At 41.6% G+C, this 14,313-nt stretch overlaps 1 long non-coding RNA gene across 1 annotated transcript in view; it reads right to left on the bottom strand.

Moving 5' to 3' along the window:
- LOC131760910 (uncharacterized) overlaps nt 1-14,313 on the bottom strand; it is a 562,803-nt gene continuing 548,490 nt past the window's right edge. The window contains exon 5 of the long non-coding RNA XR_010841623.1: nt 1-78. This is a non-coding gene — a long non-coding RNA (uncharacterized lncRNA). The remainder of the gene's footprint in view (nt 79-14,313) is intronic.

Raw genomic sequence — 14,313 nt, forward strand, 5'->3', positions numbered from 1 at the left:
TGAAGGATTCAGTCTCTAGACTCTCTGCTTACACAGTTCCTGGGTGTGGGAGGGTCCAGTCCAGCTGAAGATAAGGTCCTGAGGATGAGGTAGAACCCAGTTAATTCAGACTTGTTTTATAGACAAGGCCTCAAAAATCCCAAAGGAACCTTTGAAGTCACCCTTTTCCTGGGTTCACGAGGACTCATAAACAACACCATCCATCCCTGGTTATTCATGCTCGTTAAATGTCAGAATAAAGAGCTTAGAGCTCAGGAGGGGCTCCATCCCCATTACTCCAGGGCCGCTTAGCTGCATTTATGATGAGAAGGCCCTGGTGTGTTTAATAAACTACCTGATTTGCCTAATAAAGTCCTCCCACGGTCCTGCTGATGTTACCAGCTTCATGTCGCACATTCTTGTGCTATTGGGATGGTGCCAGAATGTATTTAAATATCCCATTGTGTCTATTTCATTTTTATTTAAAGGAAATGAATTTCAAGGTTTAAAGCAGATTTTCTAATGTAAATGTACCTATGCCCTAGGTGTGAGGAGCCAGAAGTTAGGGAAGGATTACAGTATAGGAACTGTATGAGGCATTCATGGCTCATCTAGCTGGAAGTCCTGTTCTCCCGTGAACTGTGGCTTGTGAGACAGTGGATTCTCACTGTTAGGAAGTACATATTTGTATAAAGCTGAATTCATTTTCATTTAGTGCTTAACAGATTTAATTCTACCTTAATGATAATATTTTTTTTTGGTATAAATTTATTTTACTTATTTACTTTTGGCTGTGTTGGGTCTTGGTTGCTGTGTGCAGGCTTTCTCTAGTTGGGGTGAGCGGGGGCTACTCTTCATTGAGGTGCGCGGGTTTCTCATTGCGGTGGCTTCTCTTGTTGCGGAGCACGGGCTCTAGGCGCGCGGGCTTCAGTAGTTGTGGCTCACGGGCTCTAGAGCACGGGCTCAGTAGTTGTGGCGCACGGGCCTAGTTGCTCCGCGGCATGTGGGATCTTCCTGGACCAGGGCTCAAACCCGTGTCCCCTGCATTGGCAGGTGTATTCTTAACCACTACGCCACCAGGGAAGCCCCAATGATATATTTTAAATGGACTCCTAGAAGGTTTGGATTGGACCTTAGAACTTAATTTGACCAATTCCTCCTGTTACAGATGAAAAAATTGAGGCCCAGAGACGTTAAAGGTTTTTCCCCAATTCACACAGGGAGTAATAAGTATAGGGCTGGGATTCAAATCTAGATTTAAAAAATTCAGATGGTATTGGTTTAAAATTCACCCCACGCGCTGTGAGATAAGCTTCTTTAGCAGTATCTCTGGCATAAAAGGGAAGTGTTAATGTTTCCTCATCCTCTAGCTCGAGATCCTGTTTATTTGGAAGTAGCTTGGTGGAAGGATCAACTTGCCTGCTCACAGCTGCTGTCCCTTCTCATGCCACATTGAAGAGGAACCACAACCCCCGCCTTGACCTCCCCTCACATGCTGCACACACGGCATCTACATATGTACAGCAGGCTTTATATGAAACTTGAGGAAACAGAGGTTTGTGTCACCATGTTGCTCATTTCCCCTTCTTTTTAGAGCACCCTTCTGTAGGATTCACCCCAGAAATTCCCCCACTTCAAAACACAGAATAACGTAGCGCATCAATACCCTTTTACTCAGGGCTGTGTTTTGTTGCAATAGAGACCTGTAAAACAATGCCTTAAATAAGGTTTACAATTTTTCTCTCACGTAAAAGAAGTCTGGAGGTAGGCATTCTAGGGCTGGTAAGGTAGTGCCACAATCTCATCAATGTCCTAACCTCCTCTCATCTTTCCATTTTGCCATCCTTAGCACAAGCCTACTGTCCTCAAGCAAGATCACCTCAGGACTGCAAAATGACTGCTGCAGCACAAGTCATTACATCCATGTTTCAGGTAGAGGAAGAGGGAAGGCCAATAAGGGGCCTGCCAACAGAGTCAGTGCCCTTTTCAGGGAGCATTCCCAGAAGTCTCATACTATAGTTATTCTTTCACTCAACTGGCCAGAAGTTACTCTCATGGGCTCTCTTCTCTGGAGGGGAGCCTGGGAAATCTAGTTTTTCAGTTGGCACATTGCTACCTCCAAGAAAATCAGGGCCCTGTGTAAGTAAGAAGAGAAGAATAAATTTTGGGTAGGCAACCAGAATGTCTGCCACAACCCCCAACTCAGGTCTGGACCTATCTTTGCATCCCAATGACTCATTATTCTATTAAACCTAAGAGGCTATCACAGGGCTGAAGGGAGGGAGCTGGAGTAAAAGAAATGGCTGAATCTTTCATCTGCTGTCTTCGCTGACAGTCTCTGAAAGTGGACCACAACAAACAGTTTTATTTGCCCACTGATACGAAATTTACCACCCTCCTTAGAAGGCAGAAGCGGTTACAGTTGCCTTTTATTTTCCTATTGCTACACCCAAGAATTGTTGTGAGAATCAAAAGACAGATATGAGACAGCATGTTATAAACTATAAAACACTATTCAGCAACAGAAATGATCGTTTATCGTTACCATGAGTGTTATCACGTCTTCTGAAGCCGTGTGCTCAGCTGCAGAAAATGATTTTCTGAGAGAAGGCAAGAGTGAGAGCCAAAGAGAAAAGGAGAGAAAGAGTGAGGGGGAGGGGAGAAGGGAAATGGGGAGAGAGAAGAGTGGAGGCCCCTTTTCTATCAAAGGCAGAACAAAAGTATATTGACATAATTGAATCCTATGTCTGACCCAAACACATATACAACTACCTGGGAGACAGCATCAAAGTTCTTTGCTCAGAGTTCTCTGATTATTTAAAAAACATCTCCCTCATTTTTAAGCAATATATGTATATTGAAGACTATTTGAACCATATGAAAAGGCACAAGGAAGTTTTTCTTAAAAACCTGCTTTACTGATATATAACTGACATATCAAAAACTGTGCACATTTCAAGTGTGTACTTTTATATATTTTGACATAAGTATACACCCATGAATCCATCACGACCCTCAACATAATGAACACATCCACCTCCCCCAAAAGTTTCCTCATGGCTCCCTCCCTCCTGCCCCTTCCTGGCCAACCCCCTTCCTGCCAGGAATCAACTGATCTGCTTCCTGCCACTCTAGATTCCTTTGCATTTTCTTGAATTTTATACAAATGGAACATAAAATTCCATAAAAACATGTACAATGTATGTACTCTTTTTTGTTTAGATTCATTCACTTGGCATACTAATATGAAAACAAAACAAAACACACAAAAAAGCCAACAAACCTCACAACTTACAGAGAAGTGTAATTAATGACATAACACAGATCCACCAGGATTGAGAACAGTTAATTAGCCATATTCGGTTCAGCTCTCCTCGTTTTCTTAATGTGATTTATACAAGAAAAAAATTGTAAAACACTGCATATATAAAGCAAACCACTGTGGGCAACAAGTGAGCCCTGTAAGCACCTTGTTATCCTCTGTGTCCCCTCCCTGACAGCTATGTCTTCCCCCTCTAATTCCAGGTCATCACTATCCCCACTTTTGGGAGACTCACTTTCTTGCTTGCTTTTCTGGTTTTATGACCTAGGTATCTGTTCCAGTATGGTAGAGTTGAGCCACCTGTTTGTGAAGTTTATATGAATGAAATCACACTGTTTGTCTTCTTCTGTGACTTGTATTTTTTACCGTTATGTTTGGGAGATGAGCCGTGTGTCACGTGGCTGTGGTTTGTTCATTTTAACGGCTGTAGAGTATTCCATTTTATGAATATACTGCAGCGTGGCATGGCCCACACTAGAAAGAAACCTTTTAAGTGTGATCATCACTGTTTGGCCAGTGTTGGCACCCAGGCCTTTGTACCCATCAGACAGTCATCACAGGATAGAAACAAGTGAAACACCCCAACTCTTGCTGCCAGTCCCCTGACCCCCACCCTGTGCCCACAGAAAGTTAACCATTAATATTCACATATGCAAATCATAAATATTTACAACAATATCTTCTGTCCTGACATAGTATTCTTTCTGAAGAAGCAAAGCACAAAACAACTTCTAAAAAAAAAAAATCATGAACTTTATGTAATTTCATTAGTCAGCCCAGGCTAATAAAAAAGTACCACAGACTGGGGGGCTTAAACAACAGAAACGTATTTTTTCCTCATAGATCTGGAGGTTGGAAGTCCAGGATCAAGGAGTCAGTAGGTCTGGTTTCCACTGAAGCCTCTCTCTGGCTTACAAAGGGCTGCCATCTTCCTGTTTCCTCATGTTTCCTTCTCCTCTGTCTTCTCACTGTATTCCCTTTGTGCTCTTCTCTGTTTCCTAATCTTCTCTTTAAAGACCCCAGTCAGATTAGATTAGGACCCATCCCAATGGCCACAGTTTACCTTAATCACCTGTTCCAAGGCCCTGTTTCCAAATATGGTCATGGTCTGAGGTACTAGGGGTTAGGACTTCAAAACCTGAATTTTGGGGGAGGCACAATTCAGCCCATAGCAGTTGCACTGATCTTAATACAGCTAGTTATAGTCTCCAGGGGAGAAAGAAAACCAAGGATGAGGTCAGACACTCTCCTTCTACAGCCTGCTCTTCCCCTTTCACTCTTTTCCTCAGGCCTTCAATCCAGAACGTCCTAGCTCACTGCTCCTAAATGATGTTCTCACTATAAATCACATAGGAAACATAAGACATCAAAACCTAGTTTTACGTTTCTTTGTGTATAAGAAATAGTAAGAGCCACTGAAGTCGGTGCTTGCAGTCTGAGACTTTTCTAAAAAGGGTTCAGTGCATCATTCAAGTTGAAAAGATAATAACTTGGACTTTAGCCTGTCTCCAGCCGATGGACGACGCTGCCTGTCCCCTGCCCTTTCTTAAGAAGTTCCCTTTATTCTGTGATACCCTAAGTGTCTGCTGGCATGGTGGTTTACAAGCACCTTCTCATGTGGTGAATAATTAGGTCCTAATCACCACCGAGTGAAGTAGAGAAATCATTTGAATCCCTGTTGTACAGATGAGATAACTGGAGCATAAAGAATGTGGGATTTTCAAGGTCACACAGCAAGAAAGGCACAAAGCCAGCTTCCATTTCTCAGTCTAGGTAATATGAATTCCACAATTCCATGTTGCCTTCTCTTCCCAAGGTGGCGGTCCATCCACCAATTTTTGTTTAATTGGGGTGCAGTGGTGCTAGTCATTGGGAGGGGGAACAACTGAAAACACTATGATGACTCAGGGCAGTCAATAAGAAAATGGACTTTCTCGGTGAGGCAGAGATGGGGAAGTAGTCACCTTCTTTCTTCTGATAGCAGGTTGTACGTTTTGCTTTTCAATCAGCATGCTCACTGGATCCTTCTTACCCTTTGCCTTTCATGCTTTCAAAGCTTACCCACAAGCATTTTTCTCATTCTATCTGTATTTAGTAGTTGTTGTTCTACTACAGAGAAGACTTTCCTCTCTTCTCCATCTACTTGTGTACTCATTTATTAATTTATATCACTATAGTCTCATGGATTCTCATTTTATTAAATGAGTTTTTGTTTTACTCCACAGGTTTCGACGACCAGACTGTGCTTGTTCAGTGGGAACCCCTTCATTCTGGCTCCTGGGTCCTCTTGACATGTTCCCAGAAGTCCATGAGCCTATCCTTACTTGGCACAAAAAGGTGTTCCTCATTTTTCTTGTATTTTCACTGCCCCAGCCTTAAACTCACTGTATTTTGAGAATTGGTGGATACCACCCAGTGTTAAAAGTTGAAGTCTTGGGCTTCCCTGGTGGCACAGTGGTTGGGAGTCTGCCTGCCGATGCAGGAGACCACAGGTTCGTGCCCCGGTCCGGGAGGATCCCACGTGCCGCGGAGCGGCTGGGCCCGTGAGCCATGGCCGCTGAGCCTGCGCGTCCGGAGCCTGTGCTCCGCGACGAGAGAGGCCACAACAGTGAGAAGCCACAAAAAAAAGAAAAGAAAAGAAAAAAGTTGAAGTCTTGAACCACTGTAGGAGCCAGAGGAGACAGTGATTTCTCCTCAAATTATGACCCTTCTTGACCTTCAGATGAAAGGATTAGGAGGATGATTGCCCCCATGTGCTTGTAATTCACCCCAAGGATAAACAAATCTACTGTCTTAAGTTTCTCATGATTTCCATTTCATGGAAGAGAATTTCAAACTGAGCCTCAGACGACACTAGGTGGGAAACGGGAGTTCGAATCTGTGGGATGGGGTAACGGGAGATCAGTACGGAGCGGACTGCTGCCCTTACGATCGGTGACCCCGACCCCCACAAGCCTGTCCTCCCAAGGAGCCTGCAGAGCCGGCGGCAGAGCAGGAAGCCTCGGGGTACAGAGGACCATGTCACTCTGAACTCCCAGATGGTGAAAGGTAAGCCTCTGTCCTGGGGACACCGGGGTGGGCGGGGTGTCCTTTCTACACTCACAGGTGCAGCCAGAGCCGACTCTAAGATAAGACAGGTTTGATCATGGCTCCTTTTCCTTTCCATTAAAAATAATTTCAATTAGGAAAGACTTTAACCTTACAGAAAGTTATAGATAAAAATGTCATAAGCACCAATGTACCCATCACCAGACGGAAGAAATGTTAACATTAGCCTTAGATCCTTTTAGAAAGAAAGTAAAACTACAGATAAAGTTGAAACCCAATTGCCCTCCCTCTCTCTCCAGAGGTAACTCTCAAGTTAGTACGCAGCTTCTCGGTGCTCAATATTTGTTTTCACGTGGGTAAACACCAATATATAGTATTGCCTTGTGTACTTAAAAACATTTCATAAGCAGTATTGTTACCCACGCTATGCAGCCAAGGCTCCAGGCGCGGAAACTTTTTTTTTTTTTTTTTTTTTTTCAATCATACAGGTTAGTTGTTTTTTATCAACAGGAAGCCACGAAGGACAGAGACAAAACCAGACTGAACCAGCTAGGTCCAAGATGGCGGGCAAAGTGGGCTAAAAGTCACTGCTTTCCTTGCCTTGATTTATCTCTGTGTTTCCATACCAAGCCCTGAGAGCTGAAAGATACTTTATCTCTGTGTTCGTTTCAAAAGTACCTGGTGTTGGGCTTCTCTGGTGGCGCAGTGGTTGGGAGTCCGCCTGCCGATGCAGGGGACGCGGGTTCGTGCCCCGGTCCCGGAAGATCCCACATGCCGCGGAGTGGCTGGGCCCGTGAGCCATGGCCGCTGAGCCTGCGCGTCCGGAGCCTGTGCTCCGCAACGGGAGAGGCCACAGCGGTGAGAGGCCCGCCTAGCACCAAAAAAATAAAAAAAAATAAATAAATAAAAATAAAAAGTACCTGGTGTTTGGCAGAGATGCTTCGCGGGCTGTACTTTGAGAGATACACAGTGGTCAACCATCCCAAACCAGCTCTGACGACCACGGGAACTCGCCTGCGCAGATGAAACCAGGGGGCTGTCCCAACATTACCTTCGCTTCATTACCTTGCTAACGTCTCCGCCCAAAGCGGGGATTTGTGCTCGGCTAGGCACAATTTGTTCCACGTGCAAAGGAGCGTGGAAGACTGCGCATGACCTGGCTGCCCCTGGAAATCTCCGCCCCTTTCCTAGAGCCCTGATGACCCTCTCCCTCCTAACCCTAAAATTCCCTTACTCCCCTCTCTTTGGGGAGAAGGTGCTTTTAGAGCTTGAGCTTCCCTTCTCCATTCTCTGGCCTTTGGGTAAAAGCCTGTTTTGCTTACACTAAATTCAAGTTCATTATTGGGAGCTCGAAACTGAGTGGGAAAGAACTCCCTGTCTGATAGGGGATTGGGGGGAAGGGAGAGCTTAGGTTCAGCTAGGGCACCAAGATGGGGGGGGGGTCTCACGTCTAATTCAGTAACATTACCATACTGCTTGTATCCGTTTTCAGCTGGCTTTTGATTTTCACCTAACAGATTTATTGATATTAATAACATAGATCTAGTTCATTCATTTTATCTTTTAAGATAGAATTTGGTTGTATGACATTTCTATAATGATATATGATATCACTCTTAATAGTCCTAATGCTTTGTATATTGGATTTTCTTGGAAGATAATAAACTCACCTGGAATAATGACAGTTTTGTTTCTTACTTTCTATCCCTAAATCTCTTATTTCTATTTTTAGTATAATGTTGGCTAGGAGTTCAAGTGGGGATTATTTTCTTGTTCTTTTTCTGATTTAAAAGAGATTTTAAGGTTTGCATTTTTAGGTATGATGCTTGTGGTAGGTTTTTGGTAGTTACCTTTTTACCAGGTTAAGGAACCTACCTCCTAGTACTATTTTGCCCAAGGTGTTTTCTCCCAAAGTCCATTCATGACTGACTTCATTATGTTTCTTTTTCTGAACCTATTGACATGATTATATAATTTTCTCCTTCTAATTTCCCAATTTAGTAAATTACATCAGTAGATTTCCTAATGTTAAAGTATTCTATATTTTTAAGGAAAAGATAAGATAGAAGACCGTCCTCTATTTGATCATGATGTATTTCTTTTTATACATTGCTCAATTAAGTTTGCTATCCAGCTGTCTGTCTGCCATCTGTCTATATATCTATTTTAAAAATTCTTGTATGTGGGTACATGTTTGAAGTGGGGGGCCTGTACGTATTTCCCCCTGTCTAGTTTGTTATCTAGACTATATTGGCTTCATAAAATAAGTTGAGGAGTTTCAGCTTTATTTACTGTCTGGAAGAATTTATATATAAATTGGAATTATCTGTTCTATGAAAGTTTAGAGGATCCACCTGGAGAACCATCTGTAACTATAATTTCTTTGTGGGAAAATTGAAAAACTATTAACTCAAGTTCTTATTTTGTTATAAAAACAATTGGGTTTTCCATTTCCTCTCAAGGTAGTAATGGCAAATATGGTACTTTATATTGGGGCAGACAAACTATGGCCTGTGAGCCAAATGCAGCAGCTTTTTGTATTTGTAAATAAAGTTTTATTGGAACACAGCCATGCAATTCATTTATATATTGTCTATGGATGATTAGGCTGTGCTCCCCTAATCAATCCCCAGTACCTATCCTCTATCTTGAATCGCAGAGCTTTTCTATTCTCAGTATAGATGAAGAGTTTAAGAATTGAATTTTCAACTCACTTCATCCAACCATTTACTCATCCATCCATCCTTCCATTCAGTGACTATTTACTGGGTGTCTACATTCTCAACATTATTCTAAAGCACTGGGGATATAGCAATGAACAAACAAGTCCATGCCCTCATGAGGCTTACATTAAAAGATGGAGACTCAGACAATAGACAAATAAGATAGTACATATACAATATGCCTGATGTATTTGGGAGAAAAGTAGAGAGAAAGTCTGGCTACCATTTCCATTTCTGTAACATTCTTTGGTCTATTCAAGTTCTTTTTGTATCAATATTGCATTTTCTATATTTTACAATTTATCAGTTTCATGTAGGTTTTCAAATTTATTACTGTGGAGGGTTTCATTCTTCTATTTTCAACTTTTTGTACCATTGTCTTTTGTAGATAACATATTGTTGGATTTTATTTTTTTAAAGCCCAGTCTGACTCTTTTTCTCTTCTAATTGAGACAGTTAGTCCATTTATATTTATTTTATATATTTAAACTTAGTTGCCATCTTTTTTCATATTTTCCATTTATATGTCTTCTTTTATTTCTTTTTATTCTTGCTTATCACTGGAGGTATTGAATTTTCTTCTGCTGGTTTAAAAGTTATACTCTATTTTGTGCATCTGATGATTGCTTTAAACTTAAGACTAATATATATTTTAAAAATTTCCCCTATTAATCTGTTAAACTTGTCAGTATTTATGTCTTTCCCCTAAAAAGACAAATACTCTAGTCTGCTCTCACATCCTTCAGTTTCTTCTCCACCCCCTTCCTATGCCATCATTATATGAAAATGATATTTTTCTTTTTCAATCATGCTAGATTTTTTGTATTACCTTCCTAGATTTATGTGTCTAAAATTTTGATTACTTTTTCCAAAATTATTTTCAATGTGTGGTAACCCTTTTGGTACCTTGTATGCCTGAGAATGTTTTTTACTACCCCTCATATGTTAATGCCAATTTTTGGATATAAAGTTCTACCTTCCAGATTATTTTCTTTCAATTAAAAAAAATTACTTTCATCTTCTTGTATCCAACACTTCTTCTGCAAAGACGAATGCTTCTCTGTAGATAGTCTGCTCTTTCTCTAGGTATTTCTCTGCTTTGTCTAGGTAGGTATTCTCTACCCTTGGAAGTCTTCAAATTTTACCTTTGTATTTGGGACAATTAAAAAAAATATTACTACAATCTAAGTATGGGTTTTCATTCTCTGTCTACTTTCAATGTGACGTCTTTCATCTTTCCTTGATTCTAGAAAATTAATGTCCATTTATTTGTTCAAATATTTTCACCTTTCTGTTTTTGTTTTCCTCTCTCGTTAGAACTCCTATTATTTGGATGTTGAGAATTTTACATCTGATCTTTTTATTTCTTAGATTTTTTTTCTTTTGTGTTTCTTTAAAAAAATTTTTTTTCTGTTGCCATGTGGAAGAATTCCTCATTTTGATCTTTCACTTCACTAATATATTCTTCAGCTAAATCTGTCCTATCACTTATCTGCATTTATCTGATCTAATGTGAATATTTCCACTTGGTTTTAAAATAATTTGTTGTCTTTGTCTCATTATCCAAATATTTATTATGTTTATTTTAAATTCTTGGTCTATTCTTCTGTTTCATATAGTCCACAGTGATCCATTTGCCATTTTTATTGTAATTTTGTTTTGTAGTCTTTCTTTTCAGATGTCTATTTTTTTTTCCCAGTGAGCTCATGCTACTCTGGTAATGTATATTGGGGGATTTCCAACAGAGAGTTCTAGTCTCCATCTGTCCCTGTGAATATAAAGTGTGGGTAGTGGATAGTGTAACCACAGGGCCACTATTGATCACTCCTGATTGCTAACCCCTCATAAGGCAACCCTTTGGTTCAGCGTTTCAACTTTAAACCTTTCAGGACAAGATGCAACATAGCATCTTGGATTGGATTTTGGAAAAGAATAAGGACAATAATGGAAAAAGCCTGGCAAAATCTGAATGTAGTTTTGTTAATAGTGATGTACCCATGTTAATTGTACTGCAGTTATGTAAGACATTAACATGAGTAGAAACTGGGTGAAGGGAGTACAGGAAACTTTTCTGCAAATCTAACATTATTGTACTATTGCTGAAACTTTTCTGCAATCTAACATTATTCCAAAATAAAAGGTTTTTATAAATATTTTTGATAATAAGTGAGCTGGACACTCATGATATGTGTAATTATCTACAGGTGTATTTCATTTTAAATGAAACATTTAAAAAATGTAAAACACACACACACACACACACACACACACACACACACACACACTCATACCCCTTAAAAACCCTTTCAGTCGAAGCACCAGTGGGAAGACAAAACCACCCTTGGGTGTAATCCTCCGGCTTTAAGGTTCTGAAAGGGGAGGGTTGGAAGAGTGAAAGCTCAAGGCAAGCTGGTCCATCTTCACTTGAAGTTGTCCCACAGTTCACTGATGCTCTTCTTATTTTTAAAAGTTCTATTTTCTTGGGCTTCCCTGGTGGCACAGTGGTTGAGAGTCCGCCTGCCGATGCAAGGGATACGGGTTCGTGCCCCGGTCTGGGAAGATCCCACGTGTCGCGGAGCGGCTGGGCCGGTGAGCAATGGCCGCTGAGCCTGCGCATCCGGAGCCTGTGCTCCGCAACGGGAGAGGCCACAACAGTGAGAGGCCCGCGTACTGCAAAAAAAAAAGTTCTATTTTCTCAAGTTCACTAATCTTTTTCTCTGCACTGTCTAATCCACTGTTAATCCAATCAGTGTATTTTAAAATCTCAGACATAGTTTTCATCTCTAGAAGTCTTATTTGGGTCTTTTGAATATTCTCCATGTCTACTTAACTTTTTGAATGTTGGGAGTACAGTTCTAATACCTGCTAAGGTCTTTCTCTGCTGATTCTAACATCTGTGTTACTTCTGAGTTGGTTTTGATTGGTTGACCTCACTATGGGCCATGTTTTCCTGATTTTTTTCGTGTCTGGTAATCTCTGGTTGGATATCAGACATTGTGAATTTTACCTTGTTGGTGTTGGATATGTTGTATCCCTATATATCTCCAGTTTTGTTCTGGGATGTAGTTAAGTATTGGAAACATTGTGATTCTTACAGGTCTAACTTTTACAATTCGCTAGGTGGGTCTAGAGCAGCACAGTTTACGACTAGTCATTCCTCACTGCTGAGCCAAGACCCTCCTGAGCACTTCACCCCACGTGCCGTGAATTATGAGCTTTTTTAGTCTGACTGGTGGCTGTAGGCACTGTTCCCAGTCCTGTGTGAGCACTAGGCCTTTTTTCTTCCAGTCCTTTCAGGTGGTTCTTTCCTCCACTTCAGGTAGTTTCTTCACATGATGTGTTGTTGATGCATGCACGGAGGGTTCTATGCAGATTTCTGAGGTCCTCTCACTGTGCGTTCTCTCCTCTCTGGTGCTCTGTATTACGAACTCTGGTTGCTTTGGTTCCCTGGACTCTCAGCTCCATCTCCTCGACTCAGGGAGTCTGCAGGGTCTGCCTCAATTCCCCCTCAAGTGCCACAGCCAGAGAACTGTCATAGGCAGTACATTGGGACAATTTGCTTCTGGTCTCTCAGGCATGGTTGTCCTCTGTTTTGTGACTTCTATGTCTTAAAAATCACTGTTTTATGTACTCTCTTTCTTCCTTCCTTTCTCTCTTTCTTTTCTTTCTTCCTTCCTTCCTTTCTTTTTCTTTCTCTCTCCCTGTTTCTCTCTTCCTTCCTTTCTCCTTTCTCTTTCTTTCTTTCTTTCTTTCTTTCTTTCTTTCTTTCTTTCTTTCTTTCTTTCTTTCTTTCTTTCTTTCTTTCTTTCTTTCTTTCTTTTCTTTCTTTCTTTCTTTCTTTCTTTCTTTCTTCCTTTCTTTCTTTTTCTTTTTTTCTCTCCCCCTTTCTCTCTCTCCCTCCCTCCCTTTCTCTCTTTCTTCTCTCTTTCTCTCCCTCTCTCACTTTCTTTCTTTCTTGTTTCATAAAAGAGGGTAAATTGGTCCCTGTTAACTCCATCTTGGCTGGAAGCAGAAGTCCCACATGCTTTTTTTGTTCCCTCATTTAAACAGTGTGTTTAGGGAGGTTTCTGTGGTGAGAGCAAGGAGGGGCCAGGACACTTATCCCAGTTTCAAAGCTCAGTGGCTCCCTTTTCCATTGTTACCACAGAGAACTCAAAATGTGGCCTCTCTGTGTAGCCACTTAGTCTCTCAGAGCTAAGCTTTCTGCCCGTAGACAGTGCTTCCTAGAGCTTTACAGGCCTTGCTCTCCAAGGTGGACAGGGCGCAGGTTTTTAAAAATAGAGAAAACAAAAGATTGTGTTGAAGGGGACACCATTTGTGAAATGGCAGGGCCGAGGGAGATGCCAGGGCAGATGCAGAGGTGAGGTGGAGGCAGAGGCCAAGGCCCGAGAGATGAAGATGCCAAACCTGGGGCCAAACGCAAGGCCACATGAGAGCCATGTCTAAGGAAAAGTCCATTCATTCACATTCTCCATGTCTGGGCAGGGGCAGGCACAGAATAGAGGAGGCAGTCATGTATAAGAAAAGGCCCACGTGTGTCTATGCAGGATGTTGAGCATTGGAGAAGAACTTGGTGTTTGCAACCCTTACATTCCTTTGCAGGGCTCCCAGGAAGGTCACTGTGGAGAGGCTGCCTGCTTAGGGACTACATTCCCAGTCCCCTTTGTAGGTGGACACGCGGCTTAGAGGCAGGCCACAGAATGTGAGCGCCAGTGATGTTCACCTCCCACACAGGCTAATCCACATGCTTCTCCCCTTCCAGCTGGTTGGAATGGAGACCCCTGGAGACAGTAGGTGACAATGGCAGAGACTGCAATATCTCGGGACTAGCCCACCTAACTGGGGCTAGTCCCGAGATATTTTTGCTATCATGGTGGTGAAACTACAACGTTATGTTAAGAACATTTTCAGTAATGAAATGACTTGATCATTTGGCAAATTGACCTTTGACGATCCAATTTCCATCAAATTCTTCCTTGAGGGTATATATATATATATATGAATAACTTTGGCTTGCTTCCTTTGGAAAGACCAAGTGGTGTTTTGAATAGAATAACACACCAGTTTTAGCTAAGAGCTGATTTTACTCATAGATTTGCATATTTTATAGATTTTTTTTTTACCCTGTGGTTAGATGAGGAAGGACTTGCCTCCATTCTTTTCCTTCCATTCACAGGATGCCAAGCCCCCTCTCATGCTCCCCCTACCCTTACAAGGAAGACAACTTACGAGGAAGAAACC

Source organism: Kogia breviceps, chromosome 8, assembly GCF_026419965.1.
Source record: "Kogia breviceps isolate mKogBre1 chromosome 8, mKogBre1 haplotype 1, whole genome shotgun sequence".
Lineage (NCBI taxonomy): Eukaryota > Metazoa > Chordata > Mammalia > Artiodactyla > Physeteridae > Kogia > Kogia breviceps.